General features: G+C 40.6%; 1 protein-coding gene and 1 pseudogene across 2 annotated transcripts in view; both read right to left on the reverse strand.

Moving 5' to 3' along the window:
- DNAAF4 (dynein axonemal assembly factor 4) overlaps positions 1-27,405 on the reverse strand; it is a 110,848-nt gene that overhangs the window by 62,154 nt on the left and 21,289 nt on the right. The window lies entirely within an intron of this gene.
- LOC139438207 (dnaJ homolog subfamily C member 9 pseudogene) lies at positions 4,843-6,673 on the reverse strand (annotated as a pseudogene).

Below are 27,405 nucleotides of genomic sequence, written 5' to 3' on the forward strand. Positions count from 1 at the left end.
AAATTTATACTGTTAATCTTCCTCCTACTTTTACCCAAGGAGATCTATGGCCTTGTACCAGAGTAACTATGCATTGGGGAAAAGGAAATGATCAGAAATCTCAGGGATAATTAGACACTGGCTCAGAAGTGACATTAATTCCAAGAGACCCAAAACGTCACTGTGGTCCACCAGTCAGAGTAGGGACTTATGGAGGTCAGGTGATTAATGGAGTTTTAGCTCAGATCCATCTCACAGTTGGTCCAGTGGGTCCCCGGACCCATTTTGTGGTTATTTCTCCAGTTCCAGAATACATAATTGGAATAGACATACTCAGTAACTGGCAGAATCCCCACACTGGATCCCTAATTTGTGAAGTGAAGACTATTATGGTTGGAAACGTCAAGTGGAAGCCACTAGAACTGCCCCTACCTAGCAAAATAGTAAACCAAAAAGCAATACCGGATTTCCAGAGGGATTGCAGAAATTAGTGCCACCATCAAGGATCTGAAGGATGTGGGGGTGGTGATTCCCACCACATCCCCATTCCACTCTCCTATTTGGCCTGTACAGAAAACAGATGGATCTTGGAGGATGACAGATTATTGTAAACTTAACCAGGTGGTGACTCCAATTGCAGCTGCTGTCCCAGATGTGGTATCATTGCTTCAGCAAATCAACATGTATGCAGCTATTGATTTGGCAAATGCTTTTTTCTCAATTGCTATTAGTAAGGACCACCAGAAACACTTTGCTTCCAGCTGGAAAGGCCAGCAGTATACCTTCACTGTTCTGCCTCAAGGGTATATCAACTCTCCAGCCCTATGTCATAATATTGTCGTAGTGATCTTGATCATCTCTACCTCCCACAAGACATCACTCTGGTCCATTTTATTGATGATATCATGTTGGTAGGACCTAGTGAGAAAGCAGTAGCAAAGACTCTAGGCTTATTATAAGGCATTTGCTTGAGAGAGGATGGGAGATAAATCCAACTAAATTACAAGGTCCTTCCACCTCAGTGAAATTTCTCTGTGTCCAGTGGTATGGGGCATGTTGAGATATCCCTTTTTTTTTTTAAAAGATTTATTTATTTATTTATTTCTCTCCCCCCCACCCTTACCCACCCCGGTTGTCTGTTCTCTGTGTCTATTTGCTGCATCTTCTTTGTCCGCTTCTGCTGTCGTCAGCGGCACAGGAATCTGTGTTTCTTTTCGTTGCGTCATCTTGTGGTGTCAGCTCTCCGTGTGTTCGGCGCCATTCCTGGGCAGGCTGCACTTTCTTTTGCGCCGGGCAGCTCTTCTTACGTGGCGCACTCCTTGTGCGTGGGGACCCCCTACGCGGGAGACACCCCTGCCTGGCAGGGCAGTCCTTGCGCGCATCAGCGCCACACGTGGGCCAGCTCCACATGGCTCAAGGAGGCCCGGGGTTCGAACCACGGACCTCCCATGTGGTAGACGGACGTCCTAACCACTGGGCCAAATCCTCCACCGAGATATCCCTTCTAAAGCAAAGGATAAGTTGTTGCATCTGGCTCCTCCTTCGACCAAAAAAGAGGTATAACACTTAGCTGGTCTCTTTGGATTTTGGAGATAATACATTCCTCATTTGGGTGTGCTACTCCAGCCCATTTATCAGGTGACCAGAAAAGCTGCTAGTTTTGGCTGGGGACTGGAACAAGAAGAGTCTCTACATCAGGTCCAGGCTGCTGTGTAAGCTGCACTACCACTTGGGCCATATGATCCAGCATATCTAATGGTGCTGGAAGTTTCTGTGGCAAAGAAAGATGCTGTCTGGAGGCTTTGGCAGGCCCCTGTAGGAGAATCACAATGCAGACCCTTAGGATTTTGGTCCAAAGCCCTGCCATCCTCTGCAGATAACTACTTTCCTTTTGAGAAACAGCTTTTGGCCTGCTACTGGCTCTTAGTGGAGACTGAATGCTTAACCATAGGCCATCAAGTTACCATGAGACCCGAGTTCCCTATCATGAGCTGGGTATTATCTGATCCACCAAACCATAAAGTCGGGTGTGCACAGCAGCACTCCATAATAAATTGGAAGTGGTATATACGAGATAGGACTTGAGCGGGTCCTGAGGGCATCTGTAAGTTATGTGAGGAAGTAGCCCAAATGCCCACGGTCACCACCCCTGCCATGTTACCTTCTCTTTCCCAGCCCACAGCTTTGGCCTCTTGGGGAGTCCTTTACAATCAGTTGAGGTGGGAAGAGAAAACTCAGGCCTGGTTTAAACATGGTTCTACACGATATGCAGGTACTGCCTCAAAGTGGAGAGCTGCAGCACTGCACCCCCTTTCTGGGACATCCCTGAAGGAAAGTAGTGAGGGCAAATCCTCCCAGTGGGCAGAACTTCGAGCAGTGCACCTGGTTGTTCATTTTGCTTAGAAGAAGAAATGGACAGAGGTGCATTTGTACAGTGATTCATGGGCTGTTGCCAATGGTTTGGCTGGATGGTCAGGGACTTGGACGGAACATGATCAGAAAACTGGTGACAAAAAGGTCTGTGTAAAAGGCATGTGGATAGACCTTTTTGAGTGGATAAAAAACATGAAAATATTTAGTCCCATGTGACTGCTCACCAGAGGGTGACTTCAGCAGAGGAAGATTTTAATAATCATGTGGGTAAGATGACCCGCACTGTGGCTAATGCTTAGCCTATTTTCCCAGGCACTCCTGTCCTTGACCAGTGGGCTCATGAGCAAAGTGGCCATGGAGATAGGGATGGAGGTTATGCATGGGCTCAGCAACACCGATTTCCTCTTACCAAGGCTGACTTGGCTACAGCCACTGGTGAGTGCCCAATCTGCAAACAGCAGAGACCCACACTCAGCCCCCAATATTGGCACCATTCCTCTAGGTGATCAGCCTGCTACCTGGTGGCAGGTTGACTACATTGGACCATTCCCACCATGGAAGGGGCAGTGATTTGTTTTAATTGGAATAGACACATATTCTGTATATGGGTTTGCATTTCCTGCAAGCAATGCTTCTTCCAAAACTAACATCCGTGGACTTAATGAATATCTTATCTACTGCCATGGCATTCCACACAGTATTGCTTCCAATCAGGAAAAGCATTTCATAGCAAATGATGTGCAGAAATGGGCACATGCCCATGAAATTCACTAGTCTTACCATGATCCCCAACACCCTGAAGCTGCTGGATTGATAGAATGGTGGAATGGACTTTTGAAGACTCAATTATGGCACCAAATAGGTAGCAATACCTTGCAGGGCTAGTGCAATGTTCTCTAGGAGGCTTTGTATGCTCTAAATCAGCATCCACTCTATGGTCCTGTTTGTCGCATAACCAGGATCCATGGGTCCAGGAAAAAGGGGTAGAAATGGGAGTGGACCACTCACTATTACCCCTAGTAACCCGCTAGGAAATTTTTGCTTCCTGTCCCTGCAGCCTCAAAGTCTGTTGGTCTGCAGGTTTTAGTCCCAAAAGGAGAAATGCTGTCACCAGGGAACAGAACAATGGTTCTATTGAACTGGAAGTTAAAACTGCCACCTGGCCACTTTGGGCTCCTCTTATCTCTTAATCAACAGTCGAAGAAGGGAATTACTGTACTGGCTGGGGTGATTGATCTTGACTATCAAAGGGAAATAGGACTGTATCTACATATAGGGGTAAAGAAGAGTTTGCCTGGAATACAGGAGATCCTCTAGGGCATCTCCTAGTACTGCCATGTCCTATGATTTAAGTCAATGGAAAATTGCAACAACCGAATCCAAGCAGGACTAACAATGGCCTAGAATCTTCAGGAATGAAAGTTTGGGTCACCCCACCAGGCAAAGAACCATGGCCAGCTGAACTGCTTGCTCAGGGTACAGGATACATGGAATGGGTAGTGGAAGAAGGTAGTGATAAATATGAACTTCAACCACGTGACCAGTTACATAAACAAGGACTATAAGGGTCATGAATCTTTCTTCCTTGTTTCATTATGATGATGATTGTATATGTACACAAAACGAATTTGTCTCCTTCCCCAAACTTTCCCCTTATTGTATAAGAAGTTGTATCAGGTTCATGTCATAATAAATGAGGATGTCAAGTTTGAGAGTGAATATTACCCAAGAACTTGCACCCTATTCTGTATGGAATTAATGCATTTCCAGTAGTACACAGGAGAGTTGAACATTGTTAGGCAGGTATATATATATATAACAGACCTACATATATATATATGTATATGTATATATATGTATATGTATATATATATATATGTAGGTCTGTTATTGTTTTTACTTATATACTAAGTATGGTTTAAGGTAATATGTATGTTACCAAGTTGACAAGGGGTGGATTGTGATGTTTAGGCTAACGTGTCAACTCTGCCAGGTAATTGTGCCCAGTTGTTTGGTCAAGCAAGCACTGGGTTAACTGTAATACAAGGGCATTTATGGACTTTAGTCACCATTGACTTTACTGCAGGGGTAAATCATAGATAGCTGATTACAGTTACATCAATCAGGGAGATTGCCATCAGCAATGAATGACGCTTTATCCAATCAATTGAATGCCTTAAAAGGGGAAGTGATTCCAGAATTGAGAGAGAACTTCCCAGCTTGCCTTTGGACAGCCAATGTCTCCCAGAATTCATCAAGAACCTTCACTGGACTTTCATTGCAGCCCCTGGTTGTGGCCTGCCTGTGGAACTTGGACTTGTGCATTCCCACAGCTGCATGAGACTCTCTTATAGAACTGTTGCATACTGTTGACAGATAATCTCTTGTTGATTTTGTTTCCCTAGAGAACCCTGACTAATACAGTATATATAGTTGATGTATAAGTTAGCCCAGAAAGACCTCTCTCAGGGGTAGAGTTGACTTCTGCTTTCAAATCTTTAAACATAAGAACCTTTGAAGAGAAAAATATCTATTATTTCTTTCTTTCTTGAGAACTGTTTTTTTTTTAGCTCTTCCTTGGGAAGATTTGCAGTACTTTGCTTCCATTTGAGTCAGAAAAAGTCCATTTCCTTTTACTGATCCTTTTTTCTGCCTTCAATTGATTGCTTTCAGGTTATCCATCCCTTCATCAAGGCCCAACTCCTTCTTGTTCATTTCTGCTTCTTAAGCCTTTTCTTGAGCCCTCCTTTTCCTTGCATTCATCTTTTGCTTTTATTCTTTGACAAAGGCATTATAGGATGGGACTGCTCCAGTGTTAATGGCTTGCTGAATAATGTTCCTTATTCTGGGCTCCTCTGTGCACCGCACACACAACACAGATTCCATGATCTGGTCCATGTCACCCTTGAAATCAAAATAAGCCTATTTAACATCAGCCAGCTTTCCTTGCGAACCTTTGTATGTTTTTTTCAAAAGCTTGAATGTCCTCTAGAGCTATCTTTTTGAAAAGTAATATCCAACACACTTCCCAGTCAAACTCTTTCCTGAGCATAGTAGAGTCCTTATCCACTGTTCCCTTCTCATCATATACTGCTCTCTGCTCTTTGTTATTTACCATGGAATAGACTTTTCCAAGGATCTGAAAGTGGCAGGTGGCGTTCTCCTTGTCACCCTTGCCCACCGGGTCTGGATGCACCTATTGGGAAATCTTGTGGTAGCCGCATCTGACCTCACTGATGGAGTCATCAAGCCACATGCCCAGCACCCAGTAAAGGTCAGCTGTGCCAAACACCTCCTCACACAATTCTAGCAGCCTCTTGCTGGGCATGGGGCCACTGCCAGTGGTGGCCATGAAAACAGCTGGTTCCACAGTCCCATATTGGGGACCAGACTTCTTCCTTTTCCCATGCCGACCATAGGGTTTGTTTTGTTTTGTTTACAAAGATTTATTTTATTTCTTCCACCACCCCCACATTCTCCCCATTGTCTGCTGTGTCCACTTGGTGTGTGTTCTTCTGTGTTCTGCTTGTATTCTCATTAGGCAGCTCTAGGAACCAATCCTGGGACCTTCCAGAGTGGGAGAGAGGCAATTACTCTCTTGTGCCACCTCAGCTCCCCTGTTCTGCTACATCTTCTTATTTTCTCTCTTGTGTCTCTTGTTGAGCCAGCTCTCTTTGTCGGTCGGCATTCCTGTGCAGGGTGGCTTTTCCCATGTGAAGTGGCATTCCCATGCAAAGCAGCTCTCCTGCGAGGCTCCACATTCCAGCATGCGCCACTGGACATAGGGTTCTTTTGTTTTTGTTTATGTTTTTTTTTTAAAGATTTATTTATTTATCTCCCCTCCCCACCCCCCGCCCCAGTTGTCTGTTCTCTGTGTCTATTTGCTGCATCTTCTTCTTTGACCTCTTCTGCTGTTGTCAGCAGCATGGGACTCTGTGTTTCTTTTTGTTGCGTCATCTTGCTGTATCAGCTCTCTGTGTGGGTGGCGCCATTCTTAGGCAGGCTGCACTTTCTTTCTCACTGGGTGGCTCTCCTTATGGGGCGCACTCCTTGTGCATGGGGCTCCCCTATGCGGGGGACACCCGTGTGTGGCAGGGCAATTCTTGTGCGCATCAGCACTGCACGTGGGCCAGCTCCACATGGGTCAAGGAGGCCCGGGGTTTGAACCGCGGACCTCCCATGTGGTAGACGGACACCCTAACCACTAGGCCAAGTCCACTTCCCTGGACATAGGGTTTTGACAGTGGTTTGCCAGCAATCCAGGGCATAACTCATTTCTCTCTCCTTCACATGGCTATCCTCTGTCTCCTACTGACTATGTCCAAATTTCCTCTCTTCATAAAGATGCAGTCATATTTGATCAGGACCCACCCTAAATCAGTTTGACCTGATCTAAACTAACAATATTTTCAAAGGATCTTATTTCCAAATAGAATCACATTCATTGAATCAGGGGTTAGTACTTGAACACATCTTTTTTGGGAAACAATTCAATCTACTATAGAAATAGAAGGCTTGAACAACACTATGAACAGCCAGACCTGACAAATATATAGAGAACATTCTACTCAACAAGAGCAGAATACACATTCTTCTCAAGTTCATATGAAACATTCTCTAGGATAAAGCATACATTAAGCCACCAAAAAAGTCTCAATAAACTTAACTTCTCTAATAAAAAACATACATTTTAAAAATTCCCAAAAACAAAAAATCCAGGGTCAGATAGCTTCACTGTTGAATTCTATAAGTCATTTAAAGAAAAATTAAACTCTTAAAAAGAAAAAAAATAGGAGAGCCGGAATACTTCCTTACTCATTCTGTAAGACAATCATTAACCTGTCACCAAAGTCAGATAAAAGCATCACAAGAAAACTCCTATATGAATATAGATACAAATATCATCAACCAAATATTAGCAAACTGAATCCAACAGAATATTAAAAGGATTACACACCATGACCAAGTGGGTCACACAAAAGTGTAAGACATAAGAAAACCAAACAGTGTAATGTACCACATTAATGAAGCAAAGTGAAAAAAACATGATCATGTCAATTGATGCAGAGAGGTATTTTACAAAATCCAACACATTTTCATGATAAAAAATATTCAGAAAACTAAATAGATGGGAAATAACTAAACAAGATAAAGAACATTTATGAAAAATAACTGTTATCATATTCAATGGCAAAAAACTGAAAACTTTTCCCCTAAGATCAAAAAAAAAAGGATGCCTTCTTTCACTGTTATTCAACATTGTACTGGAAGTTCTAGTCAAACAAATTAGGTAAGAAAAATAATTAAATGGCATTCAAATAGGAAAGAAAGCAGTTAAATTATCTTTATTTAGAGAAGACATGATCCTGTATACAGTAAATCCCAAAAATTTATAATTCTAGAATCTACTAGGGTGAATTAATGAACTCAGCAAAGTACAATAAACACACAAAAGTCAGTTGTGTTTCTATAACCCAGCAATGAAAAATCTGAAAAGGAAATTAAGAAAACAAGTTCATTTATGATAGCATTCAACAGAATAAATACCTAGAAACAACAAAAGACATTTCTGAAAGAAATGAGAAAGGCCCTAAATAAATGGGAAGTTATCCTGGTTTTCATGCAGTAAACTACTCATTATTATGATGTCAATATTACCCAAAGTGATCTGTAGATTGAATATAATCCCTAACAAAGTGTGGTACATACTTACAATGGAAGTATGTACAACCATAAAAAAGAACAATACAATGTGATAAATCTTGGACTAAGTAAAAGAAGCTAGACACAAAAGGAAATATATGATTCCACTTATATGAACTACTTAGAATAATCAAATTCATACAGACAGACAGTAGATTAGCGCTTACTATGGCCCAAGGGAGGGGCAGTACACAATTTCTCTTTGGGACTTTGAAATTTTTGGAAATAAATAATAGTGATAGGTGCTCAGCATTGTGAATGTAATTAATACCATTGAATTGTTCACTTGAAATTGGTTAAAATGGCCAATTTTATGTTATATGCATTTCACTATAATAAATTTTTTTTGAAGTATCTATTCCAGCTCACTGAAAATTGACTAAAGGCAAACCGCAAACTGAGAAGCATTGATTCTTGAAAAACTGCTTGAGTTAAAGGTAAAAACAATGGGAAGCTGTGGCCTACTTGTCTGAGGCAGTACCCAGTCCCCCACCTCCAGCTAGGATGATGAGACTGGCAGTTTTAATAACATGAGGCTAGCAAGAAAAAAACTAGAAGCTTTCCTGGCAAAATGGGTAAACTCATTTTTGAGTAGATGGACAAAAACTTACAGCTTTAGCGGGTAAAATAATAGACTTAGTTGGGAGTAAACAGGGAAAATTTGAAGGTTTGCTAGTCTTATGTTGAGTTTCTGGTTGGGTTGGGTTGGATGCACAACTAGTCAAAAATTTAATGGGGAGATCATATAAATGAGAGAGGCATAGCAAGTCTGTGATAAGCTCCACACACAATCCTGTCTAAAGGGAAGGCTATGTACCTGTGAGAGAGTCCTGAGAAATCCTGGCATAAACTGAAAATCAAGTGAAACTTGAGAACAGGCCACAATTTTCAATGCATTCCAAAACCCAAGCATACATCAATCATTAAGGGGTTGAAGCCTTATAGACCCAAGGTATTTACCACCACTGCCCAAATCATGAGCTTGACATTAAAATTTGCAAACAGAGGAATCACCCCTAAGGAAGTATATCTAAAAAAAATTAATAATAATCAAAAAAAAGGGAAACTGATTCTGCCATTTAAATCTAGGCAACTTACTAAAAAATGAGCAACATTAAAAAAAAAAAAAAAAAAGGAGCCCTGACTTGTTAGAACATATTAACTAAAATGTTTAGCTTTCAACCAAAAATATTTCAAGAAATGGTTAAAAATTTCCCAAATTTGATGAAAACATTAACCTACATGTCCAAGAAGTTCACCATATTCAAACTGCTAAGTTAATACAAAAGCCAAACAAAAAGAGAAAAATCTTGAAAACAGCAAGAGAAAAGTGCCTCCACATGTAGAGGAGAATAATACAATTAAAGGACACTCATAGCGGGGCGGGGCAAGATGGTGTCTGAGTGAGTGCACCTTACAGTCTCTCCTGCAAGAAGTGGCTGAGCAGTGTTGGAAATTTTTCTGGACCAGGCTGTTTCAGGGTTTTGCAGGGCAGGAGGTGTCTGGACATCGATTTGGTGGGTCGGTGACAGAGAATATTCATGTAAAAGGTAGAATTTAGAATCTCTTTCACGGAGATTGGGGCTGCACGCGAGATGCTTCCCCCTGGGGCAGGCTGCATGGCAGCGGCGATTCCTGGAGGCTCTGCTGCACTGGGGAATTCCTAAGCCCTGAGCGGGCTATTTGGGGGGTTGCAGGGCAGAAGGTGTTTGGAAACCGATTTGGTGAGACAGAGATGGAGGAGATTTTTGCAAGACATGGAATTTTGGGTTTCTGACACGGAGATCAGAGCTTCTGGTTAGATCCCCGCCCTCTAGGGCTGGCTGCCGATCTGCGGCAGTCCTTAAATTGTTTGCAATACAGGGGCGTCACAAGCAGGCTGTTTTGGGGGCTTGCAGGGTGGGAGGTGTCTGGAAGCCGATTTGGTGAGTCAGAGACGGAGGAGATTTTTGCGAGACATGGAATTTTGGGTTTCTGACACAGAGGTCAGAGTTTGCGGATGTGACCCCCCCCAATACGGCTGGCGCCCAGCTGCAGGGATCCCTGAAGGCTGTGTTGCACTGTGGTGCTTCCAGGCTCCCTGTTAACTGGATTCGTGATTCCCAGGTCTGTGTCCCCTAAACCCTAGTGGCCCACACCCCAGAGACTCACACCTCTTGAGTCTGCAATATCACAGACTTCCCATCCCTGAATCCACGATGCCCTGAAGGCCATCTGAGGTCCTTGATTGTCCTAGCCCTCAGCGTTTGTATTTTTTTTCTTTTCATTTCTTTCCTTTTTCTCTTTTTACTTTTTTTTATTGTCTTGGTTGCTAACATTGCATTATCTCCTAGTCTTTTCTCCCATTGTATCCCCCAAGGTCTTTTTTCATTTATTTAGGGTTTTGTTTTCCTTTCTTCTTTTCTTATTCTTGTTTTCCTCCCTTTTCTTTGCCCACCCCCCCTTTTTTTTTCTTTTTTCTTCTCTTTTTTTTTAATTTTCTCTCTTTTTCTTCTTATTTTATTTTATCTTAATTATACAATAGGTGCTGCAGGGAATGCCTCACATTTGCTGGGTTTCCTCAACCTCCATTTCCTCATTTCTGTGTGCATTGATTTGGCTACCTACACTATCCCCTTTCCCCCACATCTTGATATCCTCCATCATCTACTGTCTCTCCTATATTCCACCTCCCTTTCTTTGGTCCCCAAATTGTCTAACTTTTAATTTCTAATACCTTTGTTTTGTCTTCTGTCTTTTATCCACTCTTGATACTACTGTCTTTCTTTTCTCTTTCCCTCTCTCATGAAAATACTGGCTTTTTAATTCATACTATATTCCTTCCCATATTCAGTTGACTATACGTGAGGCAAACACTGGAAAAACTAAGTGAAAGAATAGATGCATCTACAATTATAGTGGGAGATTTTAATATACCACTATCAACTCTGGACAGAACATCTCAAAAGAGAATCACTAAAGAAACAAAATATTTGAACAGTATATTAGAGGAGCTGGATCTAATAGACATATACAGATCATTACACCTGAATACAGCAGGATATACATTTTTCTCAAGTGCACATGGATCATTCTCCAAGACAGACCATATGCTAGGCCACAAAGAAAGGCTTACTGAATTCAGAAAGATCAAATTCATACAAAATAATATCTCTGACCACAGTGGAGTGAAGCTGGAAATCTGCAAGGGCCAGAGGCCCAGATTTCACACCAAGATACGGAAATTAAACAGTACACTCTTAGAAAAACAGTGGGTCAAAGAGGAAATCTCAAAAGAAATCAATAACTACCTTGAAACAAATGATAACACAACATACCAAAACTTATGGGATACAGCAAAAGCAGTACTGAGAGGGAAATTTATAGCCATAAATTCATACATCAAAAAAGAAGAGCAAAAATTGAAGAACTAACTGCACATTTGGAGAAATTAGTAAAAAAACAACAAAGTAATCCCACAGGAAGAAGAAAGAAAGAAAGAACAAAGATAAGAGCAGAACTAAATGAAATAGAAAATAAGGAAGCACTTGAAAAGATAAACAAGACCAAGAGCTGGTTTTTTGAGATCAATAAAATTGACAAACCTTTAGCGAGACTAACAAAGAAAAAAAGAGAGAAGATGCAAATACACAAAATAAGAAATGAGAAAGGAGATATCACCACTGACCCCACAGAAATAAAGACTGTCATAAGAGGATACTTTGAAAAACTATATTCCAACAAAAATGACAATTCAGAGGAAATGGACAAACTCCTAGAAACACATAAGCAGCATATATTGACAAAAGAAGAAATTGATGGTCTCAACAAACCAATCACAAGTAAAGAGATAGAATCAGTCATTAAAAACCTCCCAACTAAAAAGAACCCAGGGCCAGACAGCTTCACAGGTGAATTCTATAAAACATTCTGGAAAGAACTAACACCAATCCTGCTAAAATTCTTCCAAAAAATCGAAACAGAAGGAACATTACCGAACTCATTCTATGATGCCAACATTACCCTAGTACCAAAGCCAAACAAAGACACCACAGGAAAGGAAAATTACAGACCAATTTCTCTAATGAACCTAGACGCAAAAATACTTAACAAAATACTTGCTAATCGTATTCAACTACACCTTAAACGAATTATACACCACGACCAAGTGGGATTCATTCCAGGTATGCAAGGATGGTTCAACATAAGAAAATCAATCAATGTAATACACCATATAAACAGATTTAAGGAAAAAAATCACATGATTATATCTATAGATGCAGAAAAAGCATTTGACAAAATACAGCACCCTTTCTTGATAAAAAACACTCCAAAAGATCGGAATACAAGGAAATTTTTTGAACATGATAAAGAGGATATATGAAAAACCCACAACCATAGTTTACAATGGTGAAATCCTAAAATCCTTCCCTCTAAGATCAGGAACAAGACAAGGATGCCCACTCTCTCCCCTTAATTTTAACATTGTCTTAGAAGTACTTGCTAGAGCACTGAGGCAAGAACCAGATATAAAAGGCATTCAGATTGGAAAGGAAGAAGTCAAAATTTCATTGTTTGCAGATGACATGATCCTATAAATAGAAAACCCTGAGAGGTCTACAACAAAGCTTCTAGAACTCATAAATGAGTTTAGGAAAGTCACAGGTTATAAGATCAATGCTCAAAAATCAGTAGCATTTCTGTACACCAATAATCAGCAAGATCAGAGGAAATCAAGAAACAAATACCTCTGGACTGACAATATGATAGCCAGGTCCTGAGCCTCAACAGACTTCAACTCCTACACTCTGATTTATTGGACTTACCCCACTCAGCTAACATGGAGTTGAAGAATGTCAACCACCATGCATGGAGCCTAGAGTGCCTACAACTGAAAGCAGGAGGATTGCATCCAGTATCCATGTGGAATCTAAGCTTCCTCTTGACATAGATGTGCAATGGACACAACCAATCCAAGGTCCACAGAGAAAATGTGGCATTGGTGTGGGAAAAGTGGCCATGGTGGCTGATGGGTGCGGGGAATGGGAGGAAGAGATGAGATGTGGAGGTGTTTTCGGGACTTGGAGTTGTCCTGGGTGGTGCTTCAGGGACAATTACCGGACATTGTAGGTCCTCCCAGGGCCCACTGGATGGAACGTGGGAGAGTATGGGCTGTGATGTGGACCACTGACCATGAAGTGCAGCGATGCCCAGAGATATACTTACCAAATGCAATGGATATGTCATGATGATAGAAGAGTGTTGCTGGGGGGGGGGGGGGGGGGTTATGGGGTGGGGGTGGTGGGGTTGAATGGGACCTCATATTTTTTGAATGTAATATTTTTACAAAAAGAATAAAAAAAAAAAAGAAACAAATACCATTTACAATAGTAAATTAAAAAATCAAATATTTAGGAATAAATTTAACTAAAGAGGTAAAGAACTTATACACAGAGAACTACACAAGACTGTTCAAGGAAATCAAAGAAGACCTAAATAAATGGAAGAATATTCCCCGTTCATGGATAGGAAGACTAAATATTATTAAGATGTCTATCCTACCAAAACTGACTTACACATTCAATGAAAACCCAATAAAATCAACACAGCATTCTTTAAGGAACTAGAAAAACTAACTATGAAATTTATTTGGAAAGGAAAGAGGCCCCAAATAGCCAAAGACATATTGAAAAAGAAAAATGAAATTGGAGGAATCACACTACCTGACTTCAAAACATACTACAAGGCTAAAGTAGTGAAAACAGCATGGTATTGGCATAAGGAGAGACACACAGACCAACGGAATCGAACGAAAGTTCTGATATAGAACTCATATATATAGCCATATAATATTTGATAAAGCCATCAAACCCTCTCAACTGGGAGAGAATGGCCTATTCAACAAATGGTGCCTGGAGAACTGGATATCCATATGTAGAAGAATGAAAGAAGATTACCATCTCACACATTATACAAAGATCAACTCAAGATGGATCAAAGACCTAAAATAAGAGCCAAGACCATAAAGACTTTGGAAAACAGTGTAGGGAAACACCTACAGGACCTTGTAATAGGAAATGGCTCATGAACTTCACACCAAAAGCGCGAGCAGAAAAAGAACAAATAGATAAATGGGATTTCCTTAAAATTAAAGCCTTCTGCACCTCAAAGGAGTTTGTCAAGAAAGTAAAAAGGGAGCCTACACAATGGGAGAAAGTATTTGGTAACCATATATCAGATAAGAGACTTATAACTTGCATATATAAAGAACTCCTATATCTTGAAAATAAAAAGAGAAACAACCCATTTAAAAAATGGAAAAAAGATTTAAACAGACACTTCTCCAAAGAAGAAATACAAATGGCTAAAAAGCACATGAAACAATGCTCCAAATCTTTAGCTATCAGGAAAATGCAAATCAAAACTACAATGAGATACCGTCTTACTCCCATAAGATTGGCAGCTATGAAAAAAACAGAAGACTACAAATGCTGGAGAGGATGTGGAGAAATGGGAACACTCATCCACTGCTAGTGGGAATGCAGAAGGATCCAACCACTCTGGAGGACAGTTTGGCCGTTTCTCAAAAAACTAACCATAGATTTGCCATATGACCCAGCAATTCCACTGCTGGGTATATACCCAGCAGAACTGAAAACAAGGACACAAACTGATATATGCACACCAATGTTCATAGCAGCATTGTTCACTATCGTCAAAAGTTGGAATCAACCCAAATGCCCATCAACAGATGAATGGATAAAAAAAATGTGGTATATACATACAATGGAATACTACTTGGCTTTAAGAACAAATACACTACAAACACACGCGATAACATGGATGAATCTTGAGAACCCTATGTTGAGTGAAGCAACGCAGGCATTGAAGGACAAATACTACATGACCTCAATGATATGAAGTAAGTAAACCAAGCTGCCTCAGAGAGCTAGAGACTGGATGACAGGCTTACAGGAAATCGGGGGGTAGAGAAAGGATGTAAGCTGACATCTACATGGGTGAAATCTATGATAAGCTGGAGGTAAGTATGTGTACAAGGAAGGGATAAAAAGGGGGCATAGGGTTACCTTTGGGTGGGGCTTTGCGGGCTTGAGGGGGGCTAGGGATGGGCGGATGGGTAATATTGCCCAAGAAAGTGGGGAGAGGGTGGGGCAACATACGAACATAGAGACTGTCAGGTGTTCATTGAGAGTATAATGCTGAGATAACCTTTTCAAAATATAATAAGGAAGTTACCTGTTTAAGATACTTAAAGGGGATAATCTGATGTAGGACAGACTCCTGGGGAATATGTGAATGCTCATTTTGCCAGAGTGGGTTATATCATTGGGTAGAGACCAATATAATGAGAGTGAAGGTAAACCCACATCCTGGGGAGGACTGATGCCATCAAATAGAGGGAACTGTATCTCTCAAGAGAAATCGTGGCTCCCAGGGCATTAGGCAGTTGAGCATGTCAAGCCCTCAACACTGTTGCAAGTATCTCTGAACACGGCTCTTCAAGAAATGAAGATTGACTGTCACTGTGGGCCCTAAGGGGAGGGGGAAATAGATATTGAATAGATGGAACCAACGTAACCGTGAGGGCAATAGAAGTGTTTCACAAGAGTATGCAAGGATGGATATAAAACATGTAATATTACACCAAAAACATATAGGGGCCAATAGACTAATAATGTAAATCATAATGTAAAACATAGGATAACTAAAAATTTTGAAAATCGTATAGCCAGTATAAACCACAAGGTAAACACAAATGTTACCTTGTTTGAAAGCTATTGTCTCAATATCTGTACATCAGTTTCAGTAATATGGTATGAATATGTTAAAAGATTATTGCTGTGGAAGGGAAAAGGTTTTATATTGGATATGTGGGAGTACTGTATATTGTATATATGAATTACTGTGATCTAAAACTCTTGTGAAGATAAGTTTAATAATTAGAAAAAAGAAAAGAAAAAGATAGGATGTAGAATTTCTCCAAATTAATATGTATTCTATATCTAAGCTTTAAACTCATTGCTATATTCCATTTTACTGTTAAGGGAACCTGGCATTATATTGGGCTTCACTTTTCAGGAAGTTTTGGATCACAGAATGGTTCAACAATGGCAGCGGAGGAATACTGGTATGGGATGTTATTGACAGGGGACATATGGTTGACAGGGAATTATACAGGGCATGTGTCCAGGGTGCATGGAAATGTTTGGATATATTCATCGTGGGAACAATTAAAAACAACAGCTGGGGTGGTGCTGGGTTCCTGGCTGGGGGGGCTCTGTCACGGTCCCTAGGGGAGCAGTGGCAGTCCACCGGGTGCAATGGCAATGGAAGGAATGAGGGTCCAACAGTGAGCCCCTGATACTAATGACTATGCTTGTGAGCCTGTGCACCTGAAATAAGAACAAGGCCTAGAGCAGCAGTGTGCCTAAGAGTTCCCTCCTGAGAGCCTCCGTGTTACTCAAATGTGGCCAGTCTCGAAGCCAAACTCAGCATGTCAATGCACTGCCTTCCCCCCAGTGTGGGACATGACTCCTGGGGATGAGCCTCCCTGGCGCTGAGGGATCACTACCAAGTACCAGCTGATGATGTAACTAGAAAATGACTTTGAATAAAAGGTTCAACTTGGACCAGCAGAATATCCCTGTCTACATATAACAACAGGAGTTAAAAATGCTTTTTGACCTAAATCAAGGGGGAAATGGAAAGGACAAAAGAGTTTATATGGCTCTAAGTCTCTAAAAAAGAGTCTGGAGGTTATAGAGGGGTTGCCCTTATGCACACCTGAGCAGAGTCTCAGAGACAGATAAAGTAGATACAACCCCAGGTATTGGTTCTTCTAAGGGCTAAAGAGACCCACAGGTTTTACGGTCATGGCAGATGGAGTTCAGTGCCATGTCACTTGGCTCTTCTTTGGAGTTGGTGTTTCTGTGTGATGGAGCTGGACTCAGATGTGATCTCTTTTCACAAGCCTTTCCTGTTACTTTACCAGAATTGTAGTTGGTGCTGGGGTTTAAGATATATCTGGGGGAGCTGAATCTCTGAACTGACAATATGATAGCTAGGCCCTGAGCCTCAACAGACTTCAGCTCCTACACTCTGGTTTATTGGACTTACCCCACTCAGCTAACATGGAGATGAAGAATGTCAACCACCACACCATGGAGCCAAGAGTGCCTACAACTGAAAGCAGGAAGATTGCATCCAGCATCCATGTGGAAGCTAAGCCCCCTCTTGACATAGGTGTGGAATGGACACAACCAATCCAAGATCCACAGGATGGAGGAATACAGTAAGGATTAGAGTGGACTTACTGATATTCTCTTTATGAACTATTGTGGTTAGTAATCAAAGAAAATGTGGCATTGGTGTGGAAAAAGTGGCATGGTGGCTGATGGGTGTGGGGAATGGGAGGAAGAGATGAGATGTGGAGGCGTTTTCAGGACTTAGAGTTGTCCTGGGTGGTGCTGCAGGGACAATTACTGGACATTGTAGATCCTCCCATGGCCCACTGGATGGAACGTGGAGAGTGTGGGCTATGATGTGGACCACTGACCATGAGGTGCAGCAATGCCCAGAGACGTATTCACCAAATGCAATGGATGTGTCATGATGATAGGGGAGAGTTGCTCTGGGGGGAGTGGTGGGGTGGGAGGTGAGTGGGGACCTCATATTTTTTGAATGTGATATTTTTTAAAAATGAATTTAAAAAAAAAAGGAAAAAAATAAAGGATACTCATAAAAAACAATGGAGAGCAGAAGGCAGCAAAATGACAAACTTCAGGGAAGATGGCAGACTAGAAAGACATGGAGTTCTCTTCTCTCCCAGAAAAATAGCTCGAAAACAGGCCGAAACATCCTGGAAAAAAAAATCACCTAGGGTTTAGGACATGAGGCAAAGGCTAGTCATTGCCCAGAAGAGAGAGGTACAAAGGAGGGGAATCACGACAATAAAACATACATTCCAACCAGGCATTGAACTGATAGGGCTGCCAAACAGTGCCATCTGTTGGCAGACCAAGGAAGTGAACATGAGAAAATTAAAAATTAGTAAGAGACGCTTTTTCCAGCTTTTATAGCTCCCTCCCCAAGGCCCTAGGAAATGGGTCTGAAATGAATTACTGGGTTCAGAACCCAGTTTTTTGTTTTTTTTTTTTCAAAAAAAATTTTTTCTAAAGATTTATTTATTTTTTAATTCTCCCCCTTCCCCCTTTCCCCGGTTGTTCTCTGCGTCTATCTGCTGTGTCTTGTTTCTTTGTCCACTTCTGTTGTCGTCAGCGGCACGGGAAGTGTGGGCGGCGCCATTCCTGGGCAGGCTGCACTTTCTTTCACGCTGGGCAGCTCTCCTTACGGCGCACTCCTTGCGCGTGGGGCTCCCCTACGCGGGGGACACCCCTATGCGGGGGATACCCCTGCGTGGCAGGGCACTCCTTGTGTGCATCAGCACTGCACATGGGCCAGCTCCACACGGGTCAAGGAGGCGCGGGGTTTGAACCGCGGACCTCCCATGTGGTAGACGGACGCCCTAACCACTGGGCCAAGTCCGTTTCCCCAGAACCCAGTTTTAAGCAACCAACAGGGACAATTATTTTGATCCAGGCTGAACCAAGAATCAAAGAGTTGCTGTAACACAGCTTCCCACCACTAAACTCCTGTGAAAGAGAAAGAAATTGAACATCTGCGTAAACTACCATCCTAATCAGACACCTAGACATCAGCAAAAAATTATGAGCCATACTAAGAAAGCGAAGCCATGGTCCAAGAAAGGAATATATCAAAGCCCCAGAAGAGATGCAGGATTTGAGACAACTAATTAACAAGATGCACACAAATTTCCAAAATCAAATTAATGAGGTGAAAGACAATATGGCTAAAGAGACAGATGATGTCAAGAAGACATTGAGCAAAAACAACAAAAAATTTGAAATCCAAATAGAAAAGTAACAGAGGTCATGGAAATGAAAGACACAATAGTCGAGATCAAAAACACATTAGAGGCATACAACAGGCTCAAAATAATAGAAGAAAGAAAAAATGATACCGAAGACAGAACAGCTGAAATTGAAAACAGAAAAGAACAAAGAGAGGAAAGAATCAAAAAATATTGAGCAGGGGTTCAGAGAAGTAAATGATAATACAAAACGCAACAACATATGAGTCATGGGAGTTCCAGAAGGAGAAGAGAAAAGAGGCAGAAAGAGTATTTGAGGAAATAGCTGAAAATTTCCCAACTCTCACTAAAGAAATGAACTTACATGTCCAAGAAGCACACTGTACCCCAATCAATATGAATCTGAATAGACCTACTTCAAGACACATAGTACTCAGAATGTCAAATGTCAAAGATAAAGAGAAAATTCTGAGAGAAGCGAGGGATACCCTATAAGACTTAGCATGGATTTCCCATCAGAAACCTTGGAGGCAAGAAGACAGTGGTATGATACAATTAGGATACTGAAAGAGAAAAATGGCCAGCCAAGAATTCTTTAACCAGCAAAACATTCCTTCAAATATGAAGGTGACCATACAATATTCAAAAACAAACAGGGAACCGGACTTGGCCCAATGGATAGGGCATCTGCCTACCACATGGGAGGTCCGCGGTTCAAACCCTGGGCCTCCTTGACCCGTGTGGAGCTGGCCCATGCACAATGCTGATGCACGCAAGGAATGCCGTGCCGCACAGGGGTGTCCCCCACATAAGGGAACCCCATGCGCAAGGAGTGCACCCTGTAAGGAGAGCCACCCAGCATGAAAGAAAGTGCAGCCTGCCCAAGAATGGCACCACACACACGGAGAACTGACACAACAAGATGACACAACAAAAAGAAACACAGATTCCCAGTGCCACTGATAAGGATAGAAGCAGTCACAGAAGAACACACAGCAAATGGACACAGAGAGCAGACAACTGGGGGTGGGGAGTGGGGAGGGGAGATAAATAAATAAATCTTTAAAAACAAACAGAAACTAAGAAAGTTCATGAAAAAGAATCCACCTTTGCAGGAATATTAAAGGAAGGTTTAGAGCCTGAAAGAAAATGACAGGAGGCTTGAAAGAGAGTATAAAAGAAAGAATAGCAAAAAGAGTAAAAGGACAGACAAAAATATGACATGACATAAGAAAACCAAAGAATAAAATGATGAAAGTGAAGAATATATAAACAGTAATACCATTGAAGGTGAATAGATTAAACTTGCCAATCAAAAGACATAGGCTGACAGAATGGATTAAAAAAACATAAGCTACCCATATGCTGTTTATAAGAGAAACACCTTAGAGCCAGGGATACAAACCGGTTGAAAGTAAAAGGCTGGAAAAAGATACTTCACACAAATAGTAACCAAAAAAGAGCAGGGTTAGCTACATTAATATTGGACAAAACAAATTTTAAATGCAAAAAGTTATATGGGATGCAGAAGGCCATTATATATTCATAAAAGTCACAATCCAACCAAGAAGAAATAATAGTCATAAATATTATCTGTGCACCTAACCAGGGTGCCTCAAAACACATGAGACAAACTCTGGCAAAACAAAGGATAAACAGACATCTCTACAATAATTATTGGAGACCTCAACACACCACTCACATCATTAGATAGAACAACTAGACAGAAGATAAACAAGGAAACAGAGAACTTGAACAATATGATAACTGAATTAGATCTAACAGACATATATAGAACACTGCATCCAAACTCAGCAGGTTATACACTCTTCTCAAGTGCCCATGGATCTTTCTCCAGGATAGACCACATGTTAGGGCACAATGCAGCTCTCATAAACATTTAATAATTGAAATTACACAAAGCACCTTCTCAGATCATAATGGAATAAAACTGGAAATCAATAATAGACAGGAAAGAGGTAAATTCACAAGCATGTGGAGGCTAAAGAATACATTACTGGGAAGTGGATTTGGCCCAATGGATAGGGCGTCCGCCTACCACATGGGAGGTCCAAGGTTCAAACCCAGGGCCTCCTGACCCATGTGATGAGCTGGCCCAAGCACAGTGCTGATGCATGCAAGGAGTGTCCTGCCACACAGGGGTGTCTCCCACATACGGGAGCCCCACGCGCAAGGAGTGCACCCCGTAAGGAGAGTCGCCCAGCAAGAAAAAAAGTGCAGCCTGCTCAGGAATGGCGCCGCACACACAGAGAGCTGATGCAAGATGATGCAACCAAAAGAGACACAGATTCCCAGTGCTGCTGACAAGAATACAAGCGGACACAGAAGCACACATAGTGAATGGAGAGAACAAATTTTAAAAAATAAATCTTAAAAAAAAACAAACACACTCCTAAATAATCAGTGGGTCAAAGAAGAAACTGCATGTGCAATCAGTAAATATATTGAAACAAATGAAAACAAGAACACAACTTATCAAAATTTATGGGATACGGCAAAGGCAGCCTTGAGAGGGAAATTATAGCCCTAAATGCCTAAATTAAAAAAGAAGAAAGAGTTAAACTCAAAGATTTAACTGAACAACTACAAAACTAGAAAAATAACAGCAAACAAATCTCAAAGCAAGCTGAAAGAAAGAAGTAATAAAGATTAGAGCAGGCATAAATAAAATTGAAAGCAAAAAAAAGTAGAGAAAAATCAACAAAACCAACAGCTGGTTCTTTGAGAAGATCAATAAAATTGACAAACCCCTAGCTAGATGAACAAAGGAAAAAAGAGAGAAGATACAAATAAACACAACCAGAAATGAAAGGGGAAGTTACCATTGACCCCACAAAAATAAAAAGGAGCATAAGAGGATACTATGAGACACTATATGCTAACAAACTAGAAAACCAAAATGAAACATACAAATTCCTAGAAATGTACAACCTACATTGACAATACAAGAAATACAAGAACTTAGCAAACCAATCACATTTAAAAAAAAAAAAGAATAGAAAACTACAGACCAACCTCTAATGAAAGATGCAAACGTTCTCAATAAAATACTTGCAAAGAGAATCAAACAGCATATCAAAAGACTTATATATCATGGTCAATTATGATTTATTCCTGGTATTCAAGAGTGGTTCAATATAAGAAAATCAATCAACATAATACACCACATTAACAAATTGAAAAACAAAACAAAACATGATTATCTCAATCAATGCAGAAAAGGCATTTAATAAAATCCAGCATCCTTTCTTGAAGAAAACACTTCAAAAGATAGGAAAAGAAGGAAAATACCTCAATATGATAAAAGGCATATATGAAAAACCTACAGCCAACAACATACTCAATGAGGAAAGGTTGAAAACTTTCCCTCTGAGATTGGGAACAAGACAAGGATGCCCACTGTCACCACTGTTATTCAACATTGTACTAAAAGTTGCAGCTGGAGCAATTAGACAAGAAAAAAAAATTAAAGTCATCCAAACAGGAAAAAAAGAAGTAAAATTCTATTTTTGGATGACATGATCCAATATTTAAAAAAACCTGAAATGTCTACAACAAAGCTACTTGAGATAGTAAATGAATTCAGCAAAGTGGTAGGATACAAGATGAACAGAGAAAAATCAGTAATATTTTTGTACACTAGTATTGAACAATCTGAGGAGGAAATCAGGGGGAAAATTCCATTTACAATAGCAACAAAAAGACTCAAATACCCAAGAATCAATTTAATCTAAGAAGTACAGGACCTACATGCAGAAAAATACAAAACAATGCTAGAAGAAATCAAAGAAAGATAAACAAATGGAAAGCCATTCTGTTTTCATGAACTGGAAGACTAAATATCATGAAGATGCCAATCCTATCCAAACTTATTTTTAGATTCAATGCAATACCAATCAAAATTCCAACAGCCTACTGTACAGAAATAGAAAGATAATCCCTAAATTCATTTGGAAGGGAAAGTGTACCTGAATAACCAAAAGCATTCTAAAAACACAAGAGTGACATGGGAGGAATTTCACTGCCTGACCTTGAAACATATTACAAAGCTACAGTAGTCAAAACAGCATGACACTAACATAAAAACAGACACATCGATCAGTGGGATGGAATTGAGAGTCCAGAAGTGAATCCTCATCTTTACAGTCAACTGGTTTTTGACAAACCTGCCTGGTCCATGTTAACAGGACGAAACAGTCCTTTCAACAAATGGTGCTGGCAGAAATAGATATCTATAACCAAAAGAATTAAAGAGGACCCCTATCTCACTCCCTATACAATAATCAACTCAAAATGGATCAAATACCTAAATATAAAAGCCAGGACCCTAAAAGTACTAGAAGAAAAATGTAGGGAAACATCTTAAAGACCTTGCTGCAGATGGTGGTTTCTTTGACCTTACATCCAAAGCATGCACAACAAAAGAAAGAATAGATAAATGGAAACTCCTCAAAATTAAACACTTTTGCATCTCACAGGACTTTGTCAAAAGCATAGAAAAGTAGCCAACTCAATGGGAGAAAGTTTTTGGAAATCACATTTCCGAGAAGGGTTTAATATCCATGATATGTAAAGTGATGTTACAACTCACCATAAAAAGACAAACAACTCGATTAAAAAATGGGCAAAAGGGGAAGTGGAAGTAACTCAAGAGACTGGGCTCCCATCTACCATATAGGAGGTCCAGGGTTCGATTCCCAGGGCCTTCTGGTGAAGGCAAGCTGGCCTGCACAGCAAGCTAGCCCAAGTGGAGAGCTGCACCACATGGAGTGTTGGCCCACATGGAGTGCTGGCCTGTGCAGGAGTGTTGGCCCGCACAGAGTGCTAGCCCACACAGAGAGCTGGCACGGCAAGATGACGCAACAAAAAGAGGCACAGAGGAGAGACAATAAGAGATGCAGCAGACTAGGGAGCTCAGATGGTGCAAAAGAATGAGTGCCTCTCTCCCATTCCAGAAGGTCTCAGGATCGGTTCCCAATGCCACCTAAAAAGAAGACAAGCAAGCACAGAAGAACACACAGCAAACGGACACAGAGAGCAAACAGCAAGTGCAAAACAACAGGGATGGGGGGGAGAAATAAATAAATCTTAAAAAAAAATTTTTTCTTAAATGGACAAAAAATTGAAGAGACATTTGTTCAAAAAAGAAATACAAACACCAAAAAAAAAAAAAAAGCCACATGAGAAAAATGTTCAACATCACCAATGATCAGGGAAATGCAAATCAAAACTATAATGAGATACCGTTTCACACCTATCAGAATGGCCACTATTAAAAACACAGAACTACAATGTTGTAGAGAAGGTGGAGATATAGAAACACTTATTCATTGTTGGTGGGAATGTAGAATGGTGCAGCCACTGTGGAGGAATGTTTGGCAGTTCCTAAAGAAGTTGAATATTGATTTGCCAAGTAGCCCAGCAATAACACTACTGGGTATATACCTAGAAGAACTGAAAGCGTGACACAAATAGTCACCAATTTTATAGTGGCATTATTTACAATTGTCAAAAGTTGGAAACAACCCAGGTGTCCATCAACTGATGAATGGATAAACCAACTGTGGGAAAAAACCCAGGTGTCCATCAACTGATGAATGGATAAACCAACTGTGGTTTATTCAGATGATAGAATATTATGCAGCTGTAAGAAGAAATGAAGCTCTGAAGCATATGACAACATGGATGAACCTGGAGGATATTATGTTGAAGAAGCAAGCCAGACACAAAAGGACAAATACTGTATGACTACATTACTATAAACTAAATATATTGTGTAACATATTGTATGATTCCATTTATATAATGAAATATAAATCAATTTATAAAGATGAAATGGGATTAGTGGTTATATAGAGCTAGGAAAGTCATGCTAAGGGGTGTGGAGTTTTTCATTTTGGAGTAATGAAATAATTCTAAAATTTTTGTGATGATGAATGCACAACATTGTGATTATAATAAAAGCCACCGATTACACACTTTAGATAGATTATATGGTATATGAATATATCTCAATAAAACTGCTTAATACTTGTGCAAGAATAGCCAGAAATAGTAGCTATGTACAGCAGAGAAAGAGAGAAAAATTAAGAGATGAAGAATTTTGTCTCTTTATTATTATTGAAATAATGAAAATGCATAATAATAATTGAAGTGATGAATGGATAACTATGTGATTACACCAGGTAGTATTGTTTGTACACTTTGGAAGAATTGTATGCTTTATTTATGTGAATCAATAAAATTGATTGGTTTAAAAAATGGCAATCAAAGTACTAGAAGGGACAAAAGTCTATTAACCACACATTCTATATACAGAAAAACTATCCTTCATAAGTGAAGACAAATAAAACATTTATCTTCAAAAATAAATGAAAATTGAAAGAGAGTGTTGCTAGCAGACAAGCCTAACAAGATATACTAAAGAAAGTTCTTTAGACTGAAAGGAAATAACAGACACTAAGAATGAATGAAGAATATGTGAAACAGTACAATGTGGGTAAAAGAAAATGCATTTTTGCTCTTCTTAATATCTTTAAAAATCTGTGTATATGTATGTATACAGGACAATTACAGGACAATAACAGGACAAGAAAAAGAGGAAAACTGAGTAGCGTAGAGCAAAGTTGCTGCATTTTACTGGAATTGAGTGAGTATTAACCTGAAGTAGACTGTGATAAGTAAAAGATGCTTAGAACAGAGGAGCAGATGTGTCTCAAGCAGTTGAGTGCCTGTTTTCCACATGGGGGGTTCAGCTCCCAGTGCCTCCTAAAAAAAAAATAAATAAATAAATAACAAAGAAAACAAATGAAAAAACCAACTCAGGGGAGCCAATGTGGCTCAATGGTTGAGCACCAGCATCCCGCACACAAGGTCTCAGGTTCAATCCCCAGTCCCCAGTACCTCAAAAAAAGAAAAAGAAAAAAAGGCTTAGAACTACCACCCAAAAATATATATAGCTAAAGAGTCAACAAAGAGAGGAGGAGCAGTGATGTGGGGTGTCACTGATGGGGGATGCATGGGTGGGAGGGAGCTCTCCAGGGCATGCAGATAGGGTATATAGACATGTTCGGATGTTTGTTGGGTATTGACATAGGGGGTAGAGTTTCACATGACAACTGAGGGAGTGCTGAGTTCCCATTCCAGGAAACTCTGTCACATTCCCCAGTGGAACAGCAAAAATACCCCCAAGTACAAGGGCAAAGACCAGTGAAGAAGGATGATCCAATGATGGCCCCTTGATACTGATGACTATGCATATGAGCCTGTGTGCTTGAAATTTCAACTATGCCTAGAGCTGCAGGGTGCCTGAAAAATTACCTCCTGAGAACCTCAATGTTGCTCAAATATGGCCACTCTCTAAGCCAAACTCAGCATGTAAATGCATTACCTTCCCCCCAGCGTGGGTGATGAGCCTTCCTGGCACCAAGGGATTACTACCAAGCACCAGATAGTGATACAACTAGAAAAATATCTTGAATAAAAGGGGGAAACGGTAAAGACAAATGAGCTTATATGGCTAAAAGACTTCAAAGTGAGTTGGGAGGTCAAATCAGAGGGGTCACACTTAACGGACATCTCAGCAGGATCTCAGAAATAGCCAAAGTAGATACAATCCCAGGTAGTGGTGCTCTTGAGGGCTACAGAGATACCCAGGTCTTACGGTCATAATAGATGGCTCTGGAGTTCAGTGCCTTGCTGGCAGGCCCTACTTTGGAATCTGTGGTGGAACTGGACTCAGATGTGTCCTCTCTACACATGTCTCCTCTGTCACTTTTCCTGAACTTATGGTTGGCACTGGGGTTGGTGTATGCTCAGGAGACTTGAATCTCTGGACTGCCTATGTCCCAGCTGGGGTCTAAGCTGAAGCAGAGTTGTAAAACCTACTCTCCTGTTTGTTGGATTACCCAGGTCAGCTAACAGGGAGGTGAGGATGGTCAATCACCACAACAGGGAACCAAAAGAGTCTACAGCTGCAAGCAGAATTCCATCCATCAGCCATGTGGGATCTAAAACCCCTCTCAATTTAGAGGTGGAGTGGACATCACCATCCCAGGGTCCTCAGGATGGAGGAATAAAATATGGATTAAAGTGGACTTACCAATATTCTACTATAGAATTACTGTGACTCTAGCAATGGAAGAAATTATATCATTGATGTGGAAACAGTGGCCGCAGAAGTTGCTGAAGGTAGGGAAAGGGAAAAAGAGGTGTTATATTGGGGCATTTTCAGGATTTGAAGTTGTCCTCAATGATACTGTAGAGACAGAGGCAGGACATTATATATCCTGCCATAACCCACTTAATGGACTGGGAGAGAGTGTAAACTACAACATAAACAATAATCCATGCTGCGTAGCAATGCTCCAAAATGTACTCATCAAATGCAATGAATGTACCACACTAATGTTGATGTGGGGGGAGTGGGGATATGGGGA

Source organism: Dasypus novemcinctus, chromosome 3 (genome assembly GCF_030445035.2).
Source record: "Dasypus novemcinctus isolate mDasNov1 chromosome 3, mDasNov1.1.hap2, whole genome shotgun sequence".
Classification (NCBI taxonomy): Eukaryota; Metazoa; Chordata; class Mammalia; order Cingulata; family Dasypodidae; genus Dasypus; species Dasypus novemcinctus.